This window comes from Syzygium oleosum, unplaced genomic scaffold (genome assembly GCF_021117445.2).
Source record: "Syzygium oleosum isolate NSW1041296 unplaced genomic scaffold, Sole_v2.1 Sole_v2.09, whole genome shotgun sequence".
Classification (NCBI taxonomy): Eukaryota; Viridiplantae; Streptophyta; class Magnoliopsida; order Myrtales; family Myrtaceae; genus Syzygium; species Syzygium oleosum.
Window position 1 is genome coordinate 112,076 of NW_026607493.1, and position 15,469 is coordinate 127,544.

A 15,469-nucleotide genomic window follows, 5' to 3' on the forward strand; every position below is an offset into this window, starting at 1 on the left:
AAACAAATGGGGGTGATGAGGTTTCATTACATCTTCATTTTCCCAAGTGGCACCTTCTGTCCCGTGATGCTCCCAAACCACTTTAACCAACGGGACCGTCTTATTTCTCAAAACCTGCTCCTTCCTGTCCTCAATTCGCACTGGTCTCTCCATGTACGACACCCTGTCGTCCACGTCTATTACTTCATGATTCAGCACGTGGGTCGGATTCGGTTCGTACTTCCTTAACATTGACACGTGGAAGACATTATAAACTTGCGATAGATTCGGCGGTAAGGCGAGGCGATAGGCCAACGTTCCAATCCTCTCTAAAATCTCGAACGGGCCTATATACCTTGGACTCAGTTTTCCTTTCTTACCAAACCGAGACAGTCCTATCATCGGTGAAATCTTAAGAAAAACGTGGTCACCAACTTGAAATTCTAACGATCTACGCCTTCGATCCGCATAATTCTTCTGACGGCTCTGTGCTGTCTTTAACCTTTCTCGGATAATTCTTACCGTTTCCACCGACTGTTGAACTAACTCTAGACCCGTTACTATTCTTTCTCCCACTTCATCCCAACACAACGGCGTTCTACACGCTCTGCCATAAAGCGCTTCAAACGGTGCCATACCAATGCTCTGCTGAAAGCTGTTATTATAGGCAAACTCAACCAAATGCAATTGTTCTTCCCACTTGCCCTGAAAATCTAATACACATGCCCTCAGCATATCCTCCAAAGTCTGAATGGTCCTTTCAGACTGACCATCCGTCTGCGGATGATAGGCCGTACTGAATTGCAACTTTGTTCCCATGGCAGTCTGGAGACTTCTCCAAAAAGCAGCAGTAAACCGGGGATCACGATCCGAAGTGATCGATACCGGTACTCCATGAAGACGGACTATCTGTCTTACATACAACTCAGCATACCTATCGAGCGCGAAATCCTTTTGTACTGCCAGAAAATGTGCCGACTTAGTTAGCCTGTCCACTATCACCCAAATAGAGTCGTGCCCCATCTGGCTTCTGGGCAATCCCGTTACGAAATCCATCGTAATGTATTCCCATTTCCATTCTGGGATTTGTAAAGGCTGTAACATTCCACCAGGTTTACAATGTTGTGCCTTCACCTGCTGGCACGTCAAACACTTGGCCACATGCTTGGCCACATCTACCTTCATTCTATTCCACCAATAATGTTGGCGAAGTTTTGGTACATCTTCGTGCTGCTTGGGTGAATGCTATAATTGCTCCTACGAGCTTTCAATAAAATCTCCTCCTTAAGTTCCAAATTGTCGGGCACGCACAAACATCCTCAAAATTTCAGAATTCCATCCTCAGACACTTGGAAGTCCGGTTTCCTCTTAGTACCATCCATCTCCAGAATTTTCTGAATCTCAGGGTCCGTGGACTGTAATGTCTTAATTCTGGTTTGCACCTCCGATTCAATTCTTAACGTCGCCACCAAACTGGAGAGATGTCCTACCTCAAACTTAAACTCTGAGTTTCGCGCTCCTTCCATTTGGATCCATTCTTTGACTATTAACTGTGCGATGCTCGACTTCCGACTTAGGGCATCTGCTACCCAGTTGGCCTTTCCGGGATGATATAAAATGTCACAGTCATAGTCCTTTAACAACTCCATCCAACGACGTTGTCTCATATTTAGTTCCTTCTGAGAAAATAAGTATTTGAGACTCTGGTGGTCCGTATAAATTTGGAACCTTTCTCTACATAAATAGTGCCTCCAAATCTTAAGTGCGAAAATGATTGCTGCTAGTTCCAAGTCATGAGTCGGGTAGTTCATCTCATGAGGTCTTAACTAACGCAATGCATAAGCAACCACCCTTCCATGTTGCATTAGCACGCATCCCAATCCCTTAAGCGAAGCATCGCTATAAATCTCATATCTTCCCGGTCCTGAAGGGATTGTCAGTACTGGCGCAGTTGTCAATCTCTGTTTCAATTCCTGAAAACTCTCTTCGTACTTTTCCGTCCATTCAAACTTCGTCTCCTTCTTAAGTAACCTTGTTAGTGGAGTGGCTATCGCTGAGAATCCTTCCACGAATCGGTGATAATAACCTGCCAGACCTAAAAAGCTTCGAACCTCAGTAACTGTCGTCGGTCTTGGCCAATCCATTACTGCTTCAATCTTCGCCGGATCTATGGAGATTCCTTCTCCGGAGATCACGTGTCCAAGGAACGCTACTCGATTAAGCCAAAACTCGCACTTGCTAAACTTAGCATACAGTGCATGCTCTCTTAACGTTCGTAGAACCTTTTCCAAGTGTACTTAATATTCCTCGGGACTCTTTGAGTACACCAGAATATCATCTATAAAGACAATTATGAACTGATCCAAAAATTCTTTGAATACCCTATTCATTAAATCCATGAAAGTAGCAGGGGCATTAGTCAGCCCAAACGGCATTACCGTTAACTCGTAGTGTCCATACCTTGTCCTGAATGCCGTCTTTGAGATATCCTCCTTTTGGATTCTCAACTAGTGATACCCCGTCCTTAGGTCAATCTTAGAAAATACCGAGGCTCCTTGCAGGTGATCGAACAGGTCATCAATCCTTGCGAGAGGATACTTATTCTTGATTGTCACCTGATTCAGCTGGCGGTAATCAATACACAGTCTCAACGAACCATCCTTTTTCCTTACAAATAAAACTGGCGCTCCCCATGGAGACGCACTCGGTCGAATAAAACCCTTATCCAATAGTTCCTGCATCTGAACCTTTAATTCTTTCAACTCTGACAACGACATCCTATAAGGCGGCTTCGAGATTGGCTCAGTTCCAGGGGCCAACTCGATAACAAACTCTACTTCCCTTTCTAGTGGCAATCCCGGCAATTCCTGAGGAAAAACATCGAGAAAGTTGCACACCACTGCTATATGATCTAGCCGCACTTCTTCTGCCGTTAAATCCACTACACTTGCTAAGTAACCTTAACACCCCTCATCCAACAATTTGGTTACTTCTACTGATGAAACCCAAGGGATCGAGGTTCCTCCTCGACTCCCTATAAACTCAAATCTAGGGTGTCCAGCCGGACTAAACTGAATCACCCTACTGCTGTAATCCATTACAGCATTCTATTTGACTAACCAATCCATGCCCACAATTTACATCAAAATCATACATAGTTAACACAGCCAAGTCTATCCTGTTTTCTACACCACCAATTACTATTTTACAGTCCGGACATCCTAACGATATGCATATCTTAACCATCAACGGTGTAGTCACACATAATTGCACTTCTAATAAAACAGGTTTCAATCCAACCAATTCAACAAACTGAGCAGACACAAATGAGTGCGACGCCCCCGGATCAAATAGAGCATAGGCAACATAATTACACAGAGAAACCATACCTGTGATTACGCCTGGCGCATTCTCAGCTTCCTTTCGCGCCATGGCGTACACACGTCCTTGTGCCGGCGGTCTGTTCGAATTAGCCGGCGGAGCTACACTAGTCGGATTTCCAATCCAAGGTGTCTGCGATGATGGGGGTGGTCGAACCTACTGATTCGGGCAATTCCTTATGTGATGTCCCATTCCACCACACCCAAAGCACGCCCCAGTTACGCTTAGGCAGGGACCACTCCTAGGATGTCTCCCACAACGTCTACAGGCCGAATTAGATTGATGTGATGATTTCCCAATATTCCTCCTTGCCGGAGGAACAAAATGTTGATTTCCCATCATCGGCCTTTTTCCCTGCTGACGATTGTCCTTGGCTGAGGTATAGCGTGATCCAGACGCAGCAGCTCTATCTGTCATATCCTGCTCGATAGCTTGAGCCCTCTCATATAATTCCTCATAAGTTCTCAAATTCACCGGTATCAATTGACTGCGAATGTCAGCCCTCAATCCATCCCGAAACCTTCGCGCCATGTCCTCGGGATGGTTTACCAATCTCGGCGTAAACTTAGACAGTCTGGCAAATTCTGCCTCATATTGATCCACAGTCATTTGGTTCTATTGCAGTCTAAGGAAAGCCGTCATCTTCCTTTCTCGGGCACTTACCGAGAAATACTTCTCATTAAAAGCCTGAACGAAGGCCGTCCATTCGATCCACGCCCGTAGGAAACACTCGGCCTGCGTGGCCTTCCACCAATCATTCGCAAGCACCTGTAAGCCGGTACACTTGCCCGGCGTCACTTTCTCTCGCTTCAAGTACACCCCAATAAAGCAAAAGCTTTTTCTAACTCCTCAACCCATTTAGAAGCAGCCTCTGGATCCCCTACTCCTTCAAACTTTGATGGTTTCAGCTTCAAAAATTGTTCTACTAACTGATGCATCTGTCGATTCCCATTTCCGTTACCCGTATTCTCATTAACTAAAGCAGCTGCGGCATCTGCAGCTTGAGTGGTCGCATTAACTCGCTCTTGAGCTTGCCTATCCATCAATTTCCCAATCCCCTCTAATACCCTGAGAACTCCTTCCATACGCGGATCTTCTACGATCGGAATCTGAGAGCTCGACGAGCCTTCCGTTCCTGCACCTGCCCTACTCATTCTCACGGGCTCACGCTACCCTCCTACCTGCTATAATTCCATAAAGGAATTAGAGACCTAGGCCAACTATACTAGTCCAAGGCCTAGGCATAAAACTCAACAACCAGCACTCAACAACCACAACCAACCATCAAATCAATCGAGTAACATCAAACCAACATCACCAAGCAACCAACAGGGTTCTTGTACTCATTTCAAGTCCTGCCGCACCATCGTCTCAATCAACATTATAACCGCAATAAACCACTCAGCAACCACAGGCGCGAACTTAAAGGACATGCAAAATCCCCATACACACGCATTCTATGAAGGGCTCCCTAACTGACTATCCCGAAATCGTCGCTCCTTATCACTCCAGGTCTCGACCTTACTTGTATCGAGCTAACCCTTGCTCTGATACCAAATCAAACGGGGATGTCACGCCCCGAACCCCATCGAGCTCGCGACATCCCTCCTTAGTTGAATTAATGCGATGTCCCAGGAAAACATCGCCGACCCAAACGATCAGAAGCACATGCGGAAATGAATATCAAAACACCTGTACTAAAAAGATGACGACGGGGTAGAGCATCAAGACAGTCAATAAACTAACAACATTAACTTATATACACTTTCAACGTGCCAAGCATACAAACAACGTTACATATAAACTTAGCAAACGAGCATCCAAAAACCACCGACATAACAAAAAGGATCGGGTGGTTGGGTTAGCTTAGCTTCACTATAGATCGACCCATCTTCCAAAAAAGTGACTGGTCAGACCTAGTCTATACAACCCCTAAAATACCCTGGTGAAACCTAGGGATCACCCTCCTCCCATTCTTCTCCTGAGTCCTCTGGCTCGAACCACGGAGGAATACGTGGATCGCGATACGGAGGGACCGCCTGCAATGGTTGCACAGCCAACAGCTCCACTGGGGGTACTATGAATGGCTTCTCATATGGCTCCTCGGGATCAACGATCTCGCCATCGGGAGGAATGATCGCCAAAGGGTCCCATTCGCCAACGCCATAGAAAGGGATGTCGAAGATTCTCAGCAGACCTGTTTCCTCCACGCCATCTCGATAAGACCACGCCACGTACGAATACGACTTGAGGTGTAATCCGCCCTCGTCAACCCAAACAACGCTCGAGTGCCTTACGAAAGCTCGGTCGTCTCCTAAAGGGTACTCCACCTCCTGATGATCCACATGACTAGGGATCCAAAAATGAGGAGGCGGGCCTCTTGGGTTCATGGCTAGGGGTCTCAAATTGTGGTTATATAACTATGAGACGAATCTCAATAAGTGCACAGCCCCAAACCCCACATAGGCTCTCACGTACCACCAGGCAAAACATGCATAACACACACAACCAGTCATACCAACAATCACATGCGATCCTACCTGAGATCCATCATGCACATCCCTGCATGTCAGATAATAATACAGCCAATCCATTCACGTCCTTTCTCGTCAAACACTATGTCACGCGAGGCAAACCACACTCGCACACTACTCACACCATGCGCCAATTTTCACAAGTCTCGTGCATCAACCGAGTCTAGCTCATTCTCAACTTTCCATCACTACCGCGCCCGCGTAAAATACATCAGGCTAACGGTCTTCTGACCTCGTCAGGCATCGTCATCCCGTCGGACCGGGCATCATCACCTCATCAGGGATGGCATCGTCCCGCGTAACACGCCTCAGGATGGAACCTACCCCGCGTAAACGAACACGCCTCAGGGTACCACTTTTTCAACCATTGAAATCATCTCGTACCATTGTACCACACGTGCCACACGGCCACACAATCTCGCATCACACGTACATTTCACAAACACATATCACCATCACATAATCACGCCACATGGCCATACCTACTTGGCATGCGGCCTCATTACACAGTCACACCACCACACCTCACGGTCACACACATGGCACACGACCACACATATTCAGTCCGACAATCACTCAGAAATCAGCCAACAATCATCCGCCACACAATCGCTCACAAGAGCCCATTCAAGACATAGAATTACCAATCAAACTTACAATTCAGTCAAATCAAACGGGGATGTCACGCCCCGAACCCCATCGGGCTCGCGACATCCCTCCTTGGTCGAGTTAATGCGACGTCCCAGGAAAACATCGCCGACACAAACTATCAGAAGCACATGCGAAAATGAATATCAAAACGCCTGTACTAAAAAGATGACGACGGGGTAGAGCATCAAGACAGTCAATGAACAAACAACATTAACTTATATACACTTTCAACGTTCCGAGCATACACACAGGGTTACATATAAACTTAGCAAACGAGCATCCAAAAACCACCGACATAACAAAAAGGATCGGGTGGTTGGGTTAGGTTAGCTTCACTATAGATCGACCCATCTTCCAAAAAAGTGACTTGTCAGACCTAGTCTATACAACCCCTAAAATACCCTGGTGAAACCTAGGGATCACCCTCCTCCCATTCTTCTCCTGAGTCCTCTGGCTCGAACCCCGGAGGAATAAGTGGATTGCGATACGGAGGGACCGCCTGCAATGGTTGCACAGCCAACGGCTCCACTAGGGGTACTGTGAATGGCTTCTCATATGGCTCCTCGGGATCAACGATCTCGCCATCGGGAGGAATGATCGCCAAAGGGTCCCATTCGCCAACGCCATAGAAAGGGATGTCGAAGCTTCTCAGCGGACCTATTTCCTCTACGCCATCTCGATAAGTCCACGCCACGTACGAATACGACTTGAGGTGTAATCCGCCCTCATCAACCCAAACAACGCTCGAGTGCCTTACGAAAGCTCGGTCGTCTCCTAAAGGGTACTCCACCTCCTGATGATCTACATGACTAGGGATCCCAAAATGAGGAGGAGAGCCTCTTGGGTTCATGGCTGGAGGTCTGAAATTGTGGTTATACAACTATGAGACGAATTTCAATAAGTGCACAACCCCTAACCCCACATAGGCTCTCATGTACCGCCAGGCAAAACATGCATAACACACACAACCAGTCATACCAACAATCACATGCGATCCTACCTGGGATCCATAATGCACATCCCTGCATGTCAGATAATAAGACAGCCAATCCATTCACGTCCTTTCTCGTCAAACACTACGTCACGCGAGGCAAACCACACTCGCACACTACTCACACCATGCGTCAATTTTCACAAGTCTCGTGCATCAACCGAGTCCAGCTCATTCTCAACTTTCCATCACTACCGCGCCCGCGTAAAACGCTTCAGGCTAACGGTCTTATGACCTCATCAAGCATCGTCACCCCGTCGGGCCGGGCATCGTCACCTCGTCAGGCACGGCATCGTCCCGCGTAACACCCCTCAGGACGGAACCTACCCCGTGTAAACGAACACGCCTCAGGGTACCACTTTTTCAACCATTCAAATCATCTCGTACCATTGTACCACACGTGCCATACGGCCACACATAACACACGGCCACACAATCTCGTACCACACGTACATTCCACAAACACAAATCACCATCACATAATCACGCCACATGGCCACACCTACCTGGCACGCGGCCTCATTACACAGTCACACCACCACACCTCACGGTCACACACATGGCACACGACCACACATATTCAGTCTGACAATCACTCAGAAATCAGCCAACAATCATCCGCCACACAATCGCTCACACGAGCCCATTCAAGACATAGAATTACCAATCAAACTTACAATTCAGTCAAATCAAAAGGGGATGTCACGCACCGAACCACATCAAGCTCGCGACATCCCTCCTTGGTCGAATTAATGCGACGTCCCATGAAAACATCGCCGACCCAAACGATCAGAAGCACATGCGGAAGTGAATATCAAAATGCCTGTACTAAAAAGATGACGACGGGGTAGAGCATCAAGACAGTCAATGAACAAACAACATTAACTTATATACACTTTCAACGTGCCAAGCATACAAACAACGTTACATATAAACTTAGCAAACGAGCATCCAAAAACCACCGACATAACAAAAAGGATCGGGTGGTTGGGTTAGCTTAGCTTCACTATAGATCGACCCATCTTCCAAAAAAGTGACTGGTCAGACCTAGTCTATACAACCCCTAAAATACCTTGGTGAAACCTAGGGATCACCCTCCTCCCATTCTTCTCCTAAGTCCTCTAGATCGAACCCCGGATGAATACGTGGATCGCGATACAGAGGGACCGCCTGCAATGGTTGCACAGCCAACGGCTCCACTGGGGTTACTGTGAATGGCTTCTCATATGGCTCATCGGGATCAACGATCTCGCCATCGGGAGGAATGATCGCCAAAGGGTCCCATTCGCCAACGCCATAGAAAGGGATGTCGAAGCTTCTCAGCGGACCTATTTCCTCCACGCCATCTCGATAAGTCCACGCCACGTACGAATACGACTTGAGGTGTAATCCGCCCTCATCAATCCAAACAACGCTCGAGTGCCTTACGAAAGCTCGGTCGTCTCCTAAATGGTACTCCACCTCCTGATGATCTACATGACTAGGGATCCCAAAATGAGGAGGCGGGCCTCTTGGGTTCATAGCTGGGGGTCTGAAATTGTGGTTATACAACTATGAGACGATTCTCAATAAGTGCACAACCCCAAACCCCACATAGGCTCTCACGTACGGCCAGGCAAAACATGCATAACACAAACAACCAGTCATACCAACAATCACATGCGATCCTACCTGGGATCCATAATGCACATCCTTGCATGTCAGATAATAGTACAGCCAATCCATTCACGTCCTTTCTCGTCAAACACTATGTCACGCGAGGCAAACCACACTCGCACACTACTCACATCATGCGTCAATTTTCACAAGTTTCGTGCATCAACCGAGTCTAGGTCATTCTCAAATTTCCATCACTACCGTACCCGCGCAAAACGCATCAAGTTAACGGTCTTCTGACCTCGTCAGGCATCATCACCCCATCGGGCCGGGCGTCGTCACCTCGTCAGGGACGGCATCGTCCCGCGTAACACCTCTCGGGACGGAACCTACCCCGTTTAAACGAACACGCCTCAGGGTACCACTTTTTCAACCATTCAAATCATGTCGTACCATTGTACCACACCTGCCACACGGCCACACATAACACACGGCCACACAATCTCGCACCACACGTACATTTCACAAACACATATCACCATCACATAATCACGCCACATGGCCACACCTACTTGGCACGCGGCCTCATTACACGGTCACACCACCACACCTCACGGTCACGCACATGGCACACGACCACACATATTCAGTCCGACAATCACTCAGAAATCAGCCAACAATCATCCGCCACACAATCGCTCACACGAGCCCATTCAAGACATAGAATTACCAATCAAACTTACAATTCAGTCAAATCAAACGGGGATGTCACGCCCCGAACCCCATCGAGCTCGCGACATCCCTCCTTGGTCGAATTAATGCGACGTCCCGGGAAAACATCGCCGACCCAAACGATCAGAAGCACATGCGGAAGTGAATATCAAAACGCCTGTACTAAAAAGATGACGACGGGGTAGATCATCAAGACAGTCAATGAACTAACAACATTAACTTATATACACTTTCAACGTGCCGAGAATACAAACAACGTTACATATAAACTTAGCAAATGAGCATCCAAAAACCACCGACATAACAAAAAGGATCGGGTGGTTGGGTTGGCTTAGCTTCATTATAGATCGACCCATCGTCCAAAAAAGTGACTGGTCAGACCTAGTCTATACAACCCCTAAAATACCCTGGTGAAACCTAGGGATCACCCTCCTCCCATTCTTCTCCTGAGTCCTCTGGCTCGAACCCCAGAGGAATACGTGGATTGCGATACGGAGGGACCGCCTGCAGTGGTTGCATAGCCAACGGCTCCACTGGGGGTACTGTGAATGGCTTCTCATATGGCTCCTCGGGATCAACGATCTCGCCATCGGGAGGAATGATCGCCAAAGTGTCCCATTCACCAACGCCATAGAAAGGGATGTCGAAACTTCTCAGCGGACCTATTTCCTCTACGCCATCTCGATAAGTCCACGCCACGTACGAATACGACTTGAGGTGTAATCCGCCCTCGTCAACCCAAACAACGCTCGAGTGCCTTACGAAAGCTCGGTCGTCTCCTAAAGGGTACTTCACCTCCTGATGATCCACATGACTAGGGATCCAAAAATGAGGAGGCGGGCCTCTTGGGTTCATGGCTGGGGGTCTGAAATTGTGGTTATACAACTATGAGACGAATCTCAATAAGTGCACAACCCCAAACCCCACATAGGCTCTCACGTACCGCCAGGCAAAACATGCATAACACACACAACCAGTCATACCAACAATCACATGCGATCCTACCTGGGATCCATCATGCACATCCCTGCATGTCAGATAATAGTACAGCCAATCCATTCACGTCCTTTCTCGTCAAACACTATGTCACGCGAGGCAAACCACACTCGCACACTACTCACACCATGCGTCAATTTTCACAAGTCTCGTGCATCAACCGAGTCTAGCTCATTCTCAACTTTCCATCACTACCGTGCCCGCGTAAAATGTATCAGGTTAACGATCTTCTGACCTCGTCAGGCATCGTCACCCCGTCGGGCCGGGCATCGTCACCTCGTCAGGGACGGCATCGTCCCGCGTAACACCCCTCAGGACGGAACCTACCCCGTGTAAACGAACACGCCTCAGGGTACCACTTTTTCAACCATTCAAATCATCTCGTACCATTGTACCACACGTACCACACGGCCACACATAACGCACGGCCACACAATCTCGCACCACATGTACATTTCACAAACACATATCACTATCACATAATCACGCCATATGGCCACACCTACTTGGCACGCAGCCTCATTACACGGTCACACCACCACACCTCACGGTCACACACATGGCACACGGTCACACATATTCAGTCCGACAATCACTCAGAAATCAGCCAACAATCATCCGCCACACAATCGCTCACACGAGCCCCTTCAAGACATATAATTACCAATCAAACTTACAATTCAGTCCAGGTCATTACGCATCACAACAGCCCTATCCGAGCCTTCTAAACCACACATATTCAGCCACCAAATCAGTCCACAACAACCATCAGTCAGCCCCTAACTAAGTCCCAAATCAGTCACTTAATTCATCCTAAACCGAGTCCTAAATATGTCCAGTAATACCCGAGGTCCTAAGGAGAGTTTAGGGAAGTCACTTACCTTAGAAAGGGGTGACAAACGGCTTGACAGGTGGCCGAAATAGTCAGCCTAGCAGCAGCAGCCGAGCAGCGGCGCCGACGGTCAAGGCGGGCGTGCGGCTGCTACGCCGTGGACGAGCGGCTGCTACGCCGTGGACGAGCGGCTAGAGGGCGGCGAACGGACGGCTGGGGGCAGCAATGGGGACGTATGGGGTAGGGGAGAACGGTTTGGGGTGGCTCGGTGGTGGCTAGACCGAACAGCACAGGCGAGACAGAGAGACAGTGAACGGCGGACGGTGGGGCGCGGCCGGGAAGAAGTAGAAGCAACGGCGGTGGACGGCTGAACCGGCGGCGACCAGGCAGCTGGCGAGCTGGTGGCCGGCCAACCTGGCTCACGCAAGGGAGGAGAGAGAGAGCTTCGGTGCGTAGGGGTGAGGAGAGAGAGAGTATGTGAATTATTGGAGGGAGAGAGAGAGAAATAAATTAATATATATATATAAGGTACCCCAATAATTGAACTCGAAAACCCCACTGGAAATTACCAAATTACCCCTCTAACTACCACACCAATCCAAGGGTCACGGTTCGATCTTATCCAAATCCAACGGCCCACATTCAATCTTATCCAATAATGCAAGGGCAAAAGAGTAATTGCTCATGGAGGGAGAGGGGCATTCTTGTCCTCCTATTTTCAGCCATACAGGCTAATTATCAGTCCCCCGACTTAATCCAATCCTCAAAATTCGTTCGCGATCCATAAGGGCAAAACGGTCATTTTTCTGGTTCCGAACCAAAATTCATTTTTTTACAGAAATGGGTGGCCCCAAGGTTGGCCGCGCCAAAAACGTCATTGGCTGCTAAAAATTGTCACTTTCAAAATTCTCGATTCCCGGGCCCGAATTCCAAGAAATGCTTAAAATCGAACAATCACGACTTAAGCTTATCTCTTACTAACGGGTGGCTCATTGGGATTACGCGCTTTCGACCCGTGACCGACACTAAGTCGAGTCACGTTTAAGTTTGCTCAAGCCAAGGCAATCTCGATTGTCATGTAATTGCGAGGGTCTGTCGCTAGTTCCCTTCGGATACGATCGATCAAATAGATCGATCTCTGTTGGCCTAAAACATTCTCTCGTCAATCCTTATGGCCGAAGGTCGAACCAAGGTCGAGTTCTTTGGTCGGGCGAACTCAATCCCATGATGGCCTTACCCCTCAGGTTAGCTTCCCGAGAATGCGCGGTTTCGGGTGAGATCTCACTATAAGTGCATTGGCAAAATATTCATTTCATAAATCCCGGGAAAATGATCGAAAATTCAGAATGTTACATAAAGTGTTAGTTTCGTTAGGGTGTCCTAACTGTAAAATAGTTATTGGGGGTAGAGAGGAAAGGATAGGTTTGGCAGTGCTGACCATGTTCGACTTTGATGTGATTATTGGAATGGATTGGATAGTTAAGCAAAAAGCTGTAATGGACTGCAGTAGCAGGGTGATCCAATTCAATCCGATTGGACATCCTAGATTTGAGTTTCAGGGAAACCGAGAAGAAACCTCGATCCCTTGGATTTCTTCTCTTGAGGTGACCAAGTTGTTGGATGAGGGTTGTGAAGGGTATTTGGTAAACGTCGTGGATCCGACGGTTGCGGAGCCAAGATTAGAGGATATTCCAGTGGTATGCAATTTTCCCGAAGTTTTTCCTCATGAATTGGCGGGTTTGCCACCAGAAAGAGAAGTGGAATTCGTAATCGAGTTGGCCCCAGGAACTGAGCCAATCTCGAAGGCACAGTACCGGATGTCCCTGTCGGAACTAAAGGAGTTAAAAGTCCAGATGCAGGAGTTGTTAGATAAGGGATTCATCCGCCCAAGTACGTCTCTGTGGGGAGCGCCGGTGCTGTTTGTAAGGAAGAAAGATGGAACATTAAAGTTGTGTATCGACTACCGGCAGCTAAATCAGGTGACCATTCAAGAATAAGTACCCACTGCCGAGAATAGACGACCTGTTTGATTAGTTGCAAGGAGCCTCAGTATTTTCTAAGATCGATCTACAGATGGGGTATCATCAATTGAGAATTCGGAAGGAGGATATTCCTAAGACGGCCTTTAGGACGAGATATGGGCATTATGAGTTCAAAGTGATGCCTTTTGGTTTAACTAATGCCCCCACTGCCTTCATGGATTTAATGAATCGGGTATTTAAGGAGTTTTTGGACCGGTTTGTGATAGTTTTCATCGATGACATTTTAGTATACTCGAAGAGCCCGGAAGAGCATGAGGCGCATTTAAGTGAAGTACTACGGAGCCTAAGAGAACACGCACTCTACGCCAAGTTTAGTAAGTGCGAGTTCTGGCTCAACCGAGTAGCGTTCCTTGGACATATAATTTCCGGAGATGGAATCTCCGTGGACCCGACTAAGATTGAGGCAGTGACTAAGTAGCCAAGGCTGACATAAGTAAAAGAAATTCTGAGTTTCTTAGGATTGGTCGGATATTACAAGTGTTTCGTAGAAGGGTTCTCGTCAATAGCCATGCCGATGACACGGTTGCTTAAGAAAGAAATGAAGTTTGAATGGGACGATAAGTGTGAGAGGAGTTTTCAAGAGCTAAAGCATAGGCTGACGATTGCCCCTGTATTGATTATTCCGTCTGGATTAGGAGGATTTGAGGTCTATAGTGATGCATCGTTGAGAGGACTTGGGTGTGTATTGATGCAACATGGAAGGGTGGTTGCTTATGCATTGCGTCAGTTAAGGCCTCATGAGATGAACTACCCGACTCACGACTTGGAACTGGCAGCAATCATTTTCGCACTTCAGATTTGGAGGCACTATTTAAGTGGAGAAAGGTTCCAGATTTACACGGATCACCAGAGTCTCAAGTACTTGTTTTCTCAAAAGGAGCTAAATATGAGACAGTGTCGTTGGATGGAGTTACTGAAGGACTATGACTGTGACATTTTGTATCATCCCGGAAAAGCCAACCGGGTAGCGGATGCCCTAAGTCGGAAGTCGAGCATCGCGCAATTAATAGTCAAAGAGTGGATTTTGTTGGAAGGAGCGCGAGACTCAGAGTTTAAGTTCGAAGTAGGACACCTTTCCAGTTTGGTGGCGACGTTAAGGATTGAATCGGAGGTGCAAACCAAAATTAAGGCGTTGCAATCTACGGACCCTGAGATTCAGAACATTTTGGAGATGGATGGCACTAAGAGGAAACTGGACTTTCAAGTGTCCGAGGACGGAATTTTGGAGTTTCGAGGACGTTTGTGTGTGCCCGACGATTTGGAACTTAAGGAAGTGATTTTATCGGAAGCTCACAGGAGCAATTATAGCATTCACCCGGGCAGCACGAAGATGTACCAGAACCTTCGACAGCATTATTGGTGGAATGGAATGAAGGTGGATGTGGGCAAGCATGTGGCCAAGTGTTTGACGTGCCAATAAGTGAAGGCATAACATTGTAAACCTGGTGGAATGTTGCAGCCATTGGAAATCCCAGAATGGAAATGGGAGCATATTACGATGGATTTCGTCACGGGATTACCAATAAGCCAGAGAGGACACGATTCTATTTGGGTGAAAGTTGATAGACTGACTAAGTCAGCACACTTCCTGGCAGTGCGAAAGGACTTCGAGTTGGAAAGGTATGCGGAATTGTATGTGCGGCAGATAGTCCGACTGCATGGAGTGCCGGTGACGATCACTTCGGACCGTGATCCCCGATTTACTGCTAATTTTTGGAAAAGTCTGCAAATGGCC